This window comes from Ailuropoda melanoleuca, chromosome 5, assembly GCF_002007445.2.
Source record: "Ailuropoda melanoleuca isolate Jingjing chromosome 5, ASM200744v2, whole genome shotgun sequence".
In the NCBI taxonomy this organism is placed as follows: domain Eukaryota; kingdom Metazoa; phylum Chordata; class Mammalia; order Carnivora; family Ursidae; genus Ailuropoda; species Ailuropoda melanoleuca.
The window spans coordinates 44,657,797-44,674,220 of NC_048222.1; the positions used below are offsets into that span (position 1 = coordinate 44,657,797).

The following is a 16,424-nucleotide window of genomic DNA, read 5'->3' on the forward strand; positions in this document are numbered from 1 at the left end:
AGGAAGTCCACCAAGACTCCATCTCAATGGTGCTCCCTACTTTGGGCTTCCAATAGGGGATTGTCAGTGTGAGAGGCAGAGTGCCTTGGGCACCACAGCTAGTTCCTAAAGATGCTTTTGTTAGCAGCCTAAGTGCCCCAGCTCTCCCCCGACAGCTCCTGGGGACAGGAAGAAGCATGAATGCCTTCTCAGATGCTCCTCAGGGCCAAAGAGTTCCACCTCACCACATACCAGAAGACTGGGCATCTGGGTCCAACTTCAACACAAGGATCCTGTGTAAATCCAAGCAAGGCCCTCTGGCCACTCTGCTTCCATTTCCCCACAAGTAAAGAAGCCACAATGGTAACAGCCCTGTATAACTTATAAAAGAACGAACCCCTGAGGGGTTACCACTGGGAGCCCAATGCCCAGTTTTAGACAGTATATAGGTTTAGGCTAGGTTTTATTCCATAAAAGACTTCTTTTTAAAACCTAAGTCCAAAAATTCAGTCCATTTCCTTTGAGTTGGTGGCTTATGGCTTATTTTGATGACCTGCTCTCTTCTGGGGCCAGAAACTTAGCCCTCAACCCAAGCCAGCCTCAAATGCATCCTGCTCAGGTACAAGAGAGAGGATTCTTCCCTGCACCTGACACAGACCCAGCTGACTGTCACCCTGGCAAACAGAACAACGCACTTCAGAGTTAGGAACTATTAGAATCCCAGCACTGCATCAATAACATAAATCCACAGGAATTTCAAGCTTTCATCCTTTCTTATATTTTCTTAGAGAGCCTACAGGTAGTGAACCCGAACCCCAGCTGCCTCTACGCCCTTTTCCCTTAAGAATGCAAATGCTAAGAAGCAATGAGGCAGCCAAGGGGCAGAGAAGGCCACAGGCTGACCAGGCCCAGGGACTGGGTGCCTTTGGGGCATGACTTCTTCACATGTTTGATTGATTGCCGGCTTCCTAACAACAGGTGACTGTTCAACTAGGTACAGAGGACATTTTTAAACAGATGTTCTGGAATCCATGGGCAGTGTACACATATAGCTGCATGGAGCAACCACTTAGGCCATCCAACTAGAAAGTCATTTTGACCTCTACTTACATTTTGAATGAATTGCCTGTGAAAATATTTCTTGAAAAATGTCAAGATACAGTTCTTAATAAACAACAGCAGTGTTCACTGGGAATCTTCCCCAAACTGAATCAATTTACTATGGCCTAGGCAGTGGCTGGATTGCTGCCATGGCACAAGAATTCAAAATATCCAGGGATTTTCCTTTGCAAATATATTCTCCCATTCTGTGGGCTGTCTCTTAGTTTTTTTGACTGTTTCCTTGGCTGTGCAGAAGCTCCTTTATCCTGATAAAGTCCCATAAGTTCATTTTATCTTTTATTTCTCTTGCCTTTGGCGATGTGTCGTGAAAAAGGTTGCTCTGGCCGATGTCATAGAAGTTGTTGCCTATGTTCTCCTCTAGAATTTTGATGGATTCCTGTCTCACATTGAGGTCTTTCATCCATTTGGAGTTTATTTTTGTGTATGGTGTGAGAGAGTGGTCAAGTTTCATTCTTTTGCATGTAGCTGTCCAATTTTCCCAGCACCATTTATTGAAGAGACTGTCTTTTTTCCACCGGATGTTTTTTCCTGCTTTATCAAAGATTAGTTGCCCAAAGAGCCGAGGGTCCATTTCTGGGTTCTCTATTCTGTTCCATTGGTCGATGTGTCTGTTTTTGTGCCAGTACCATGCTGTCTTTGTGATCACAGCTTTGTAGTACAGCTCGAAATCCGGCATTGTGATGCCCCCAGCTTTGTTTTTCCTTTTCAACAGTTCCTTGGAGATTCGGGGCCTTTTCTGGTTCCATACAAATTTAAGGACTATTTGTTCCAGTTCTTTGAAAAATGTCCTCGGTATTTTGATCGGGATAGCATTGAAAGTGTAGATTGCTCTGGGTAGTATGGACATTTTAACTATGTTAATTCTTCCAATCCATGAGCATGGAATATTTTTCCATCTTTTTATGTCTTCCTCAATATCTTTCAAAAGTGATCTATAGTTTCTAGGATATAGGTCCTTTACGTCTCTGGTTAAGTTAATTCCAAGGTAACGNTTGCAAAGGACACCACAGATAAAGGACTGGTATCCAAGATCTACAAAGAACTTCTCAAACTCAATACACGAGAAACAAATAAACAAATCATAAAATGGGCAGAAGATATGAACAGACACTTTTCCAATGAAGACATACAAATGGCTAACAGACACATGAAAAAATGTTCAAAATCATTAGCCATCAGGGAAATTCAAATCAAAACCACACTGAGATACCACCTTACGCCAGTTAGAATGGCAAAGATAGACAAGGCAAGAAACAACAATTGTTGGAGAGGATGTGGAGAAAGGGGATCCCTCCTACATTGTTGGTGGGAATGCAAGTTGGTACAGCCACTCTGGAAAACAGTGTGGAGGTCCCTTAAAAAGTTAAAAATTGAACTACCCTATGACCCAGCCATTGCACTACTGGGTGTTTACCCCAAAGATACAGACGTAGTAAAGAGAAGGGCCATATGCACCCCAATGTTCATAGCTGCATTGTCCACAATAGCCAAATCATGGAAGGAGCCGAGATGCCCTTCAACAGATGACTGGATTAAGAAGCTGTGGTCCATATATACAATGGAATATTACTCAGCTATCAGAAAGAACGAATTCTCAACATTTGCTGCAACATGGACGGCACTGGAGGAGATAATGCTAAGTGAAATAAGTCAAGCAGAGAAAGACAATTATCATATGATTTCTCTCATCTATGGAACATAAGAACTAGGATGATCGGTAGGGGAAGAAAGGGATAAAGAAAAGGGGGGTAATCAGAAGGGGGAATGAAACATGAGAGACTATGGACTATGGGAAACAAACTGGGGACTTCAGAGGGGAGGGGGTGGGGGAAGGGGATGGACTGGTGGTGGGTAGTAAGGAGGGCACGTATTGCATGGTGCACTGGGTGTTATACGCAACTAATGAAGCATCACTTTACATCAGAATCAGGGGATGTACTGTATGGTGATTAACATAATATAATAAAATAAAATTAATAAAAAAAAAAAAACAAAACAAAACAAAAACAAAAACAAAATATCCAGGGATTTTCCACCTATAATATCAAGGACTTTTAAGGCGACAGGTGAAAGGTCTACCCAACTCTGTTTTTATAAGCATATTTAACCAACCAATTCCCCAGTTTAGGAAAAAACTTAGACTCTAGACCTCAACTGACAAATTTACTGTAATGTAGAGATCATGCATGGAACAGTCCATCCCTCTGGGGCTGGTGACAATTGTGAGGATTTCCGAACCACAGAGATTCAGAAGCATGACTGCTGGTAACAGTCAGTGGTAAAAACCATGGACCTCTGTCATGGGTGCCATTTACGGAATGCACCAGAGAGGATGGGATGGTTAATCTCTTCTATTCCCTGGGAATAGAAGTATTTTAAGTGTCCCTGCATGAAGGCTGCCATTCCCAGGCTAATAATTGGGCTTTCTGCAGAATAAATTAATGGTCCCTCTAGCCAAATCAAGAGAGGTTCCATCAAAGGGAAATACAGAGCCATGACATGGGGTTGAAAGCAGAATATAACAGCAAGACCGTAAACACTGGAGCTCAGAAAGAAACAGAAGACACACAGGGGAGGACAAAAGGGCAGATGGAGCAGCAGGGAGCAAACAGAAGCAAGACCGGACAAAACCTAGGCCTGTGGGTCAACAAGAAACACAGGAGAGAAGACCAGGGATTTGGGAAGCAGACGGAGAAAAGCAGAACATACATAGCAGAGAAGGAACATCTCTATTCAAAACAACTGGAAAAATGAGGAAGCCACTGACTGATGTGGGGGAAGCTGCCAGAGGCACAGGTTTGGCGTGAAAATTCTCTAATGCGTTTCTTTAGGGTATATTCAGTGGGGAGGCAGAACAGGGTCAAATACAAAGCAGGACACGTAATGGGCGCGGGAGCTCATCACATTTAAATCCTTGGGACTGGAAAGATCATCTAGGGAAGTGAGCAAGAGAGACCTGAGGACAGAGTCCTGGAACAGTGTCCGAAAATCAGGACAAGAAGGGACTGGCAAGGAGGCCTAGTGGTAGGTGAAGGAGGAGAACCAAGAGAGGGTGGGCCCAGAAGAAGGTGCGCCAAGCAGGAGGGAGAGAGCACCTGTGCTAAGTGCTGATCACGGTCCAAGGAAGATGAGGGTGGAGATACCACTGAATCTGGCAGGGAGGTCTCTGGTAGCTGAGGTAAGAAGGGGAGGGGCTGGCATAGCAAGTACAGACTTGTCTCCTGAGGAGGCCTACTGGAAGGAGCGGAGGAATAGGCAGTGGCTCTGATTTATGCCCTTAAGGCTTTTTATCCAGAAGTATGAATCACGTAGGTGCTATAAACTCCGTATCTATGTAGCCTCTGGGAAGACATAGTTTCCACCTGATGATGGCCCAAGAGGCAGTCCCAAGACAGCTAAGTGCCCTTCCTGGAGACAGGCGCCTCAGCATGCATATCTCCATTCTGGGCCTTTGAGAGAGGAGAGGAGTAGGCAAGACCCTTCAAGGGAAGGGCCCTGGACTGGGAAGGAGTCTGGGGTCCAGGTCGATGCCTTGGACCTTTGGGCCTGTCATTTCTCCTCCTTCTGCTCTTCAGAGAGCAGGCGGCCACTGGCTCTCATGAAAGGAGCTTCCCAGCAGACCCCAGACGCTTGGCCAACTCTTCCCACGGGATTCCCTTGTCCTCTCCTGGTAACATCACACAGGTGAAGCCACAGAACGGAGATAACTACCGTTAGCTCAAGGCAGACATCAACATAAGGAGGGACACTGGAGAGTCACTGTGAGATTCGTGCTCTCAACTTTTCTACCGCCTCAAATGTTACAACATGCCCCACGTTTATACGGCAAAACCAAGCCACCAGAATCAGTCCCTCTCAGAGCACTGTTCAGGGGTCAAAGACTAAAAGGCTCCAGCGTCGTCTTCCTACTCCTGGCTCTCCGTGCTCCCAATACGAAGCATGAAACAAGACCAACGACTGCCTTTGTGGGAAAGTTTTAAACATGCAAATTAGGTACAAAACAAGGCTGATAAACTACCAGGTTATATATTTGTATGTATGTAAAAGACACAGTATTTTTGTTTTTCTCATGCAAGAAGATCATCCACACAGGCAAATCTCAATGAGGTCTGAAACCGAGATACATGGTGATTTAACCATTATTCCACAGGGAACACGGCACTGTTTCTAGCCCCACACACAGCACGGTGAGATTCTTGCAAAACAGACACGTGCTGAAATTAACGATCCTGACTTATGGCAAAAAGATCATAGGATCACAGCACATAGGAACCTAGATATGTCAAATAAAAATGAGTATGTGTTTTCAGCTCTTATGAGAAGTCTCACTATACGTCTGCTAAAGCCTTGAGAAAATCATGTAGCTTAGACAGTACACCATGATAAAGACTAACGTTCCGTTCCCTCTCCAATGAGATATTCTCAGGGCAGTGGTGCAGCCTGCAAAATGAGCCTCACCTCCACTTTCCTGTACTCTACACCTCTGGCTAATTCCTGCCTCTCCAGGCAGGGAGCCTAGGACAGAGGAACAGGTTTCCTTTTCTGGTTTGGCTGCAAGAAGGCTCAAAGCCAACTGTTTTATAGTCTAACCCCTGTCTCTATTTTACGATCCTATCCTTGTTTTTCTTTTACCCCAATCTGAATGCACCCTATCTTGCTGGATCTTAAGTCCTTTTTTTGTTGTGGTTTTGGTTTCTTGCTAAAATTCATACAACACAGATTATTTTCCTTTTCATAATTTCTTCTCATTCTGACCATTTTGCGCTGATTTTACATGTGAAGGTCGCTTGGGGCCGACACGAAACTCTTCTGTGCCATCCATCGTGGAAGATGAGCCAATGGAACCAGTGGTGAAACCCAGACATTCTCCTTTTAAAGTAAACACTTCTCAGTCCCAGGGAGCTGTAAACAGCTCAGCATGGTGGGAGCGCTGCAGGCTGCCCAGCCTCCGGCCAGTCCATCCTGGAACAAACAGGCCCAGCTCAGCCAAGGCCTCCTCCTTACCCAAGAAATGTCCACCATTGGTAAACATGAGCAACCACCCCTCGGATCTCTGCCCTGACAAGTGAGCGCTGTGAGGTGCTCCACCTCCACTCCTGCCTTACCAGTTCATGACTCTGAGCTGGTTGCTTAACTGTGGTCTGCCTCAGTTTCTTCCTCTACAAAATGGGAGACAGTAACAGACCTAACCTGTAAGGTTACTACAGAAATCTATTAACACGTGTCAGAGGCATAAAAAAAGGGCCAGGTAAGGGTTTGTTATTACTCATCTTAGCCATAGGGGTTGGAGAAACACTGAAAGCAGCATATTCTATTTAGCCACTGTCTGAGGTGCAAAATTCAACTTATTGTTTATTTTACATCTATTACGTAGTAGACATTATCACAGACAATAGGGAGTGAAGACCGATTAAGATTCCTGTCTAAATAGCGCTCCCCTTCTAATGACCCTGTTCACTGTACAGCTCCTGGGTTCATCCTTATTCAAGTCATGCAACAGACTTTTTGTAGATGCACAATTATCCAAGGATGGGCCATGGAGCCAAGTGTGTCTGTGGACAAGGAACTCCTGCACTCAGGCTGTCCTCCTGGATGTCAGTCAGACTCCCTTAATCCAAGAGCCTCAAGGAGCAAAACTGCACCCTGTGGTATGGGTCAGGGCTGGCATCAAAGTAAACTCCTGGCCTGTCAATGAACTCTGCCCAGATGCAACCTAGGAGATGGGCCAAGGCGCTCTGCACACTCCCCTACACGCAGAGGTGTCATACGCAGCTGACAGGACAACAGGGACAGGCTACCATGCCTCAGTGGGACCCTGGATCTTGAAGAAAGAAAGAACTGCCCACCATCCCTCTCCTCTCTCTTCCTCCAGCCACTGACTCCACTCTGACCCACTGGAAGACCACTGCACCCAATATGATGGCTGTACCTGCCCCTCCTTATGTCTGCTCTCTCCTGAGCAGGCAAAATATAGCCCTGAAAACAGCATGCATTTTATAACCAAAAGTCAGTATTTAAAAACGGGCCTGTCATTCACCTCAATCCCCAGTGAACAATTCTGCTCTCTGGAAGAAATGCCTAGGAAAGAGCTTCCCTTCTCTCCACCCCTTACCTGCTCTCCTGCAAGGGAGGAAGGGGAATAACTCAGCCAATAAGTAAACACCCGCCCCACGATGGGGTCCTAGCTCCCCAGAGGTGCCTCAAAAGTATAAGCCAAGGTCTTGTCCTCCATTTTGTTTTCCTGGGCTATCTGTACTCAGGTACCTTGGGACTCAGCTCAAAGATTCAGAACTTTCAGTATTGTTACTTAGCCCACCAGGCACATCCAGGTGTCTATGTGTCACCATGTAGAAGAGTGAGTCAACTCAACTGTTCACTGGGAGCCAACTGCCTTTCATTTGGGGAGGGATGAGGAGGAGTGAAGGCAGAGTGCCCATTTTTATCCCACCTGCAGCCGGCTTTATGGAAGAGCCACAGGCCTTCCTTAAGAATCTGCCCCCCCCCCACTGGGCCCCTCACACCTCCCTCTTCCCAACTAGCAGAGTCTGAGTAGAGAGGCTCCCCCGTAGTCCTCCACATTCACAACTTGGGAGAGAGAACTCCAGCTAATCCTAAAGTCAGGGAAAACATTACGTGTACACGACCAATGGGACTTCCTCATGTGGGAACTGCCCACATAGAAAAAGACCAGCACGATCATGCTCCCCCTTTGCAGCCAGAACGGAGAGACCAGAAGAGCGGTGAGAACATTCACACAAGGATCTCTCTTTAGTTCTCCTTCACGAGGCATGGAAAGCCAGGACGATTGCTGGGCTCTGCATACCTTAACTAGAAACAACCGTTAAAAGGTCAGGTGATAAAGGAACAGAGGGTAAATGATTAACCACCCACACAGGCGTGAACTCAGCAGCAGGTTGGGCAGGTCAATAAAAATTCCAGCCAAGAGGTTGGCACCCTAAGCTGCTTTGCAAACCCCACATATGCCCCTTCACCCACAGGCCTACCACAAAGGGTTTTTGCCTGTCCCCAGGACACCCACACTAAGACACACGTGCAAGGTGGTATCAGGAATACATTAGCTGTGACAGGTCTCCCTCCCTCACCGTCCTCCCACAGTAAGGACTGTATCATCACAGCCACCTTTGATCCTCAAGGACCTAGCACGATGCCCGCCGCCAGTAGATGCTTAGACAATGTTTGTGAAATTAATATGTACTGCAGGGAACAACTTACACAGATTTTTTCTAAGTTAGTCCTTAGAATTATCCACACTAACAGCATGACTAAAGGATGAACGCAGGGCAAATGCCCAGCACGCCCTACTATTTCTACTCCATCAACAACCTGTTCCTTGGACCACAGAAGCTTAGGAGATGAAGTTCTCCAGCCTGGCAAATGAGAAACTGGAAAAAGAACCAAGGCCATTATCAGTCTGGAACACCTGGAGGTTCCCTGAGGGCAGGGACCATGTGCACTGCTCACAGTAAAATACCTGTGCAGAGAAGGGCTTGGGGTGTATTTAATGCAGGGATGGAGGGCCACGTCAGCAGCTGTATCTCCAAGAACAAAGCCAAAGAGAGTGCCCTCAACATGGAGTATGGAATGATGGGCGAAGATCTCTGACACTGTTTTCCATTTTCAGACGAAGAAACTGTCATCTTGAGATTAAGTGACCTTCCCAAGGTCACATTGCTAGAAAACCACAACCAGACCTTCCCATGCTGCTACAATCATCTGCTATGTACGTGGTATGACTAGAGCCCACCAAGGATCCCTCCAACTCGCACTCCCATCCCCACTCAGCTCTCGGTACAGGCGTATGAAATTCCATCATTAAGTAGATTATTGGTCATAAAGAAACGTTCCCAGTTAAACCTTGCTGTACACGAGGGTATTCAGATTTACCACTTAACCACTGTCTCACAGTGTTGCATTTCAGAACTTCCAGACAAATCGAGAGCTGCCCTTTCTTAAAGATGATGCCTGATTACCAGGAAATTCTGAGTTAACGGGTTACTACAGACTGATTCAGAGCTCTGGCAGAGCTGATAAAGGGCAGAAGAACTGGGAAGAAAACCTGCTAAAAGGAAGTGGAGAAGGCACCTACGTGTTCGTAGTGTTATAATTGTTCTGGGAGATGATTTCAATGCACACAAAATTTTGAAATGTGCGGGTAGTCAGGTGCAAACAGCTCAGCCCCAGGGTCAGGGCCTCCCATCCACCCACTTGCCTTCTCTCATTCAGGCCATAAGAGCTTGCCATTTTACACAACAATATATTTTCAATTCCTGCAAAACTACCTCCATTATTTTAGCCCTTGTGGCGTTATCTCTGTCTAAAATGCACCACCCATCCAATTCTTTCTGGTTACTCACCCTGCAAGGTCAGCATCAAGCTTGGCTTTCCTAAACTAGTCTTTCCTACCACCCCTGGTACAGGACCCTTCGGCTCTCCCAAGCTCGTGGAGCACTCACCTGTAACCCACGCTCCCGTGCCAGCCCTCCCAGGCTCAAGTCCCCACTGAAACAACAGCAGATGCCCCATCTAGGGCTTACCTGGCACTGGAGGGTCCTAGGGCCCTGCCACAGACATCTTTCTCACTTGATGTGCACGACGGTTCACAGAGTATAACAGATTTTTTTTTGCATCCCCATTTGACAGAGAATCTGGGAGGATAGAGTATTCCTGTGGAATATTCCTTTGTTTCCCTCAGACCACTAAGAAGGCTGTGCCAGCTTCTTGGCAATGTCACTGTTCGCCTGGGGCTGCTGAGAGAGAATAAATCATCCCCACATCTTAGTCCCCCTGGAGTCCCCCTTGCAGTTCTGCTATCTGCTTCCTCTCCCAAGTTATAGGAGGCAGAAGGTTCCAAAGTGAATTCTGATCTTGAATTCTTATACCCTAAAACTCATTCAAATGATTTGAGGCTATTTACAAAAATACACAGGACAGAAAACTAAAAGGTCAAGTCCAAGGAATAACAGAAGAAAAAAATGAAAGTGAAGGTCAAGACCAGGAGAACTGTGAATTATTTACTCTTTGTTTGGATAACTGGAAATAAACTTATCCCATTATTTGTTTTTTTTCTGACTCCTGGTGACAAGCCTGTTTTCCCAGGAAAACAGATTCTCCAGGCTACTGCTGATGCTGATAAACATAAGCTTGGTCACTAAGGCACACACCACGGGGAGGGGTACAGAGGGACTGGGTTTTACTTGGAAAAGATAGCTTTGTTCTACAACGATCTGGAAAAAAAATATTCAGTGTGTTGTGCACTGAACCTGGAAGAATGAATGAAAAGAACTCCAAGTCCCTTCTTGGGTCACCTTTCTCATGCTTGTGTTTTTTAATGCTCAAAAGGTATCCCCTGGACCAAAGACTATCTGGCCAAGCAGCATGGGCTTGGGTTGTGCAGCCACAGGGCACCCCATAGTGTTTGCTTCCGGTTAAGAAACGGAAAAATTGGGGCGCCTGGGTGGCACATAAGCATCTGCCTTCAGCTCAGGGCGTGATCCCGGCGTTCTAGGATCGAGCCCCGCATCAGGCTCCTCCGCTGGGAGCCTGCTTCTTCCTCTCCCACTCCCCCTGCTTGTGTTCCCTCTCTCACTGGCTGTCTCTCTATGTCAAATAAATAAATAAATAAATAAAATCTTAAAAAAAAAAAAAAAAAGAAAGAAAGAAACAAAAAATCTCCTACTTCCTAGCTCCAAGTCCCTTTCACTACAAAGGTTTTCAGCGCTGACCTCTGACCTGATAATTCAAGACTGCAAACCCCCAGCACTGTCCATCACTGAAAGAGGCACTGGTGCATGGTTTTGGCAAGGGTGGGTACTAAAGAGCAAAAAGAATATTAAAAACGTATCCTCGAGGCTTATCTACGTTAATCCATTAACCATAAATCAGAAGGGCCTTTCTGTTAGAGCCCAGACCTAAAAATCTGGCACTTGTGTGGAGAACTGAAATAAAGCAAGGAACTTGACTGAAATGTACATTTCTGGAGATTTGGAGTCCACCACAGTCCCCATCCAGCATTCACACGCTAGATCAGATTTTCCAGAGGATCCCTATTTCCTGTGGCCAGGATCTCATTCCAAGATCGCCCCATTTAACGCCTGGAAATTGCCACGTCTCAGTTAAACTGAACCTAGCCTGCGGTGTCCCTGATCTCAGACACAGAAGTCATCATGTCCAGCTGTCTGCAGGGCACATAAATCTTTACTGTGGCTTTTCCTTCTCCTCAGCGTAGGAACTAAAACATCTATTTTTCAATTTCTTCATTAGCAGCAGCAAACACATAAGACCAACAATGTGCCTGCATGGATTCTAAACCCTTTCTGTACATCAAGTCACGAAATCTTCAACGTCACAACATCACACCATGCTAAGGAGTACAGACTTCACCCAGGAAAGGTGACCAGGACACTGCGGTCATGGGGCTTGACAGAGCGGGCTCTGCCTCCTACTGTGTGTTTAAAACAGGAAGACCCATGGGAAAATGAACATAGTGCTTGTGTTAGGAGAGCGGTAAAATGTGTGAAATATATATATTGTTAAGGTTTTTGTTAATAATTGAATTTTCATGCATTGCGTTCTGACAAGTCACTGAACAATTCAGTCAGAGAGGTCCTATCTGCCCTGTAGGAGATTATGTTTCTTAAGTAACAGGCGCCCACAGGACGAGGGGGGTTAAACCCAAATCTGTCATTATCCAGGCTTCCTTGAATGGTCCCACCCCACCCAAACATAAGCAATGCTAACATCTTGACACATCTTCCACTGTTATGCGTGATTTCATGTGGTTGAGATGACATGCTCTATATAATTCTGTGTTCTGATGTTTCCCCCATTGTAATTATACAATAATCTTTTCCCACAGGATTGTACAGTTTTTAGAAACTTTTAAAAATAGATACATAATACTGCAATGCAAGCCATCATAATTTACTCAGTGTATCTTTTTGTATATATCAGCCAAGTGTAGGTTTTCACTATTATAAAATAAGGCTGCAATACAATTTTTCTATTTAAAAGCTTTTACTCTTTCAGATTTTCTTTTTTTAAATGTTTATTATATGATGTAAGTCACCATACAGTACATCCCTGGTTTTTGATGTAAAGTTCGATGATTCATTAGTTGCGTATAACACCCAGTGCACCATGCAATATGTGCCCTCCTTACTACCCATTGCCAGCCTATCCCATTCCCCCACCTCCCTCCCCTCTGAAGCCCTCAGTTTGTTTCTCAGAGTCCATAGTTCTTAAGCTAGACTTTTTTTTTTTTAAAGGACTCATCAGTATTTTTAAGGAGCAACCCAGAAGATAAGACAATAAAAAAAAATTTGAATCTACAGATATTAGCAGTTTGATTTTTGGGTTAGCTAAACGAATATGCATTAACAACCAAGAAAGCCAATAATCAATCTAGATTTTATAGTTCAATATAGCCCACAGAACGATCCTGCTAGCAAGGGCTCAGGCTGCAAGGGACCATATCAAAAGACAGAGCTGACAACAGGCATGAATGGGGAAAAACATCTGGCATGGTAGCAATAAACCAGATTTACAGAAAAGAGGCAGAGAAAAGATGGATGCTTAACATAAATTTTAAAATATACTGCTAAGAGTAGAAGTGACAGAAGAAAGGTTTGGTCTAGATCTACTAAAGAAAATAGTGGACATACACAGTAAATATCAATGCTTTGCTTTCTGTCAGTTCAAATTTTTTGAACTGCCTAGAGGATCAAACCAGAATTACAAAAAAGATTTTAACTAAATTGAAGTACTCTGACAGAGTACAATTTTCCTAAATTCACTAAAGCCAAATCAAAAGTTTTGCCAATTTTATCATTGAGTTATGGATAAGATTTACATTTCCAAATAATAAAACCAAATCAAATTCAGATCTGTATACATAAATATTACTTCATCAAGAGCACAGGGAAGAAACAAACATGTCCTGTGGGAGATGACATTAAATGGTAAACTCTTCACAGCACAGTTCAGTACAGCCCAGTATTTTAAACTACTATTTTAAGATAGTGTCAAATTTATTATCTGTCTTTACAACCTGGAATAATTCTTGGAAACCAATTTTGGAAACATAAAACTTAAGATAAAGCTGGAAAAATAAAAGAAATGCAGAGACCAATCAAGAGTGGGAAACAAAGGATAAGAATCCTTAAAGAAATGTCAGGACTGAAAAATTTCCTGACTTTGAAAGTGTGAGTGCCTCGTCTACGGCGATTACACTACAGTATTTCGTCATGCCAGTGATGGCTTGTAAAACTGATACTCATCTTCAAATACAACACCTAACATAATGTTATTGGTGGCACTGTTTCCTCCTCCCTAATATTCATATGTTGAAGTCCTAACCCCTAGAACCTCAGAATGGGAACTTGCTTGGATATTTATAGAGATAATCAGGGTAAAATGCAGTCATTAGGGTGGGCCCTAATCCAAAATGACTGGTGTCCTTATAAAAGGGGAAATGTAGACACAGACATGTACGGAGGGAAGGGAATGTGAGGAGACACTGGTAGAAGATGGCGGTCAAGCCAAGGAGAGGGGCCTAGAATAGACCCTCCCCTCTTAGCCCTCAGAAGGCCACCCTGATCTGGGACTTCCAGCCTTCACAGCTCACAGACAATACATTTCCATTGATTGAGCCACCGGTTTGCAGTTTTTTGTTATGGCTGCCTCAGTAAACTAATATACCTGACTATTTATGGTTCAATTCAGATTTTAATTAGCATAATTTTCTTAAATATAGGAAATTAGTACAATTTTGACACAAACTAACAATACAGTCAAATATATGTAATTATCTGCAGGGAAATTATATATATGCTGTGCTTGTTAATATGTACATACAGGCATAGATGCAGATATTGGTGTAGGCAGAATGCACAGGCATCTGGGTATGGATACTTTCTGTCCACAGTCACAACAGTACTGAGCTGTGGTAGGGCTGGGAGGGCTCTAACCTGGGTATATCTACCTCCAGGGTCCAGGGCCTTGCTTCATAACCAACAAACAAAACTAGATTGCAGCATAGAAAACGCTTGTCACTATAGGATGGTGTGACAGAAGATGTGCAGTACTTAGGGTTCCTATAGGCAAGCGTGGAAGACACTGTAAGCATTTTATTGGTGTGGTAAGACTCATTTTTTGAGTTTGACTGATTTTGGCTTTAGTTATAATATACACTTTTCTTCAGGAGTTAAATAAATTCAACTATAGCACAAGATAATTTTCAGTTACTCTAATTCTGATGAAATGGAACGATTCTCTTCCTTGTGAGATCACCCCTTCCCTTCTATAAACAAACAGGAAGGTCCCCAGGCCTTTTGATGCCAGGCAACTCAATATTTCATTCCTCAATGAAGTCATTTTCATGACCTTCTGTGGAATCTTCTCTCACATTCAACACAAATACCCTAAATTGTAGACCCGGTTATTCAGGGCACAAGTATCTCATGGACACAGCAAGAATTGAGAGTTGGTTCCCAGGGCTATAATGAAAGCAAGAGAGGGGGCTGATGAGTAGTTAATCAGTAACTATCTACCAATCATTGATAATGTACAAGACACTGTTTTGAGTGCTTCAGGGAATATAGGAGATGGAATAAGGCTGGTGCTGAATTCAGTGGGATTCTGCTCTCACAGCACACGTATGACACACACCCAGAGAGAAGACCCTCTTAAGAGGTGGAAAAAAAAAAAAAGTAGAAGGATGCCTGATTGGCTCAGTCAGGAGAGTGGATCAAACCAGAATTACAAAAAAGATATTAACGAAATTGAAGTACTCTGGCAGAGTACGATTTTCCTAAATTCACTAAAGCCAAATCAAAAGTCTTGCCAATTTTATCATTGAGTTATGGATAAGAAAGACTCTTAATCTCAGGGTCATGAGTTTGAGCCCCACATTGGATGTAGAGATTACTAGGGGAAAAAAAGTAGACACAATGGCAAGAGGACCAGAAGGATCCATGGGATGAAGACTAAAGCTTTGGGTCGAGTCAGTTAAGAATAATGTCAGGCTGAGGGCAAGATAGAAGTTCAGACTTAAACAATGGATAGGGTATTGTTCCAGATGGCGTCAGAAAAAGTTACCCTTCCACCCTGGGGACGTTTCATCCTGGTTCATGACTCAGTTTGTCACACCCTCTATTCCCCTCGCAGACAGTACTCACCACCCAGGACCTGGTGACTCCAAGGCCTAGTACAGAGCCTGGCAGATGAGTAGGTATTCCATAAAATCTGAACACTGAGTAACTGTTTCTGAGCCTACTTTCCATACGGTAAGATCCTTCAGGGCCCATAATTATTTATTATTCTCGACATTGGGCAGATTTTCAGCAACTACTTGATAACCAGGTGGATGCAATTCCTCCATCTGATTTCTTTCATTTGTACTACAGAGGAACAAGTATCTAAAAGAAATTATAGCTCTATTAAAAAAAATTAGGCCAGTTCCTTCAGATTTGAGATGATTTCTACTTATCTTAATACTACCACCACCTTTCAGCAAATATAAAGCATACGCCTTCCACTGCCTTGACTAATACTTAGATAAACCATGTTATGGAGAAAATGCTTATCCAACTGGGAGTCAGAACACAAATTCGGATTGGGAGGCCACTGTCTCTGAACAGCAGTACCATGACATAGGGCCTGTGTGATCTCATGAATCCAGTGTTATGCACACACTATGTCTCAGTTCATGCAAAACTCACTTAATGTATAGTAAGGATCTTATCATCAGAAAAGCCAAACCACAGTATTCACTGCTACAATTATTATTAATGCCTAATACCTTGTTTGGATAAAAACAAAATACAGATTTCTAAAAGGTTTTTCTTTACCCCAAGAAGCTACAAAATCAGGTAACTGACAGTTGTTAAGCCAGGAGAGGGAGTAGGAAGGGTAATGGCTCTTCCCTGAAAATCAGCTGTCCTGCTTGTGCAATTTTCTTCTTCCTTGCCTACAAGGATGTAGGTGGGATAATTTATGACTCAGGTTTTAGATGTAGAAAAACTTTAAACCAGAAAGATATTGTGGGTACTCAAGTTCTAAAATCTTCTGTAGAACTGATTAAAAAAAAGAGACCATGGGTTTCAGTCTGACTGCTTCTGAGGATGGCAGGAAGCCAATTACTTAAACTGAAACAGTGTAGAAAATGCTTATTTCTTAAAGAATGCAATCACCCATTTATTCACCCATATAGATTCACTGAGCTCCATTCACTAGACCAGATGCTGCTCCTTGAACAGAGAGGACCCCAAAAGCCATACAGGGGAATGAGTCTGGAATAAGGGACA

General features: G+C 43.8%; 1 protein-coding gene across 13 annotated transcripts in view; it reads right to left on the reverse strand.

Moving 5' to 3' along the window:
- The window catches only part of TLN2 (talin 2), a 422,904-nt gene that overhangs the window by 192,640 nt on the left and 213,840 nt on the right, over positions 1 to 16,424 (reverse strand). The gene's annotated exons all lie outside the window — the stretch shown is intronic.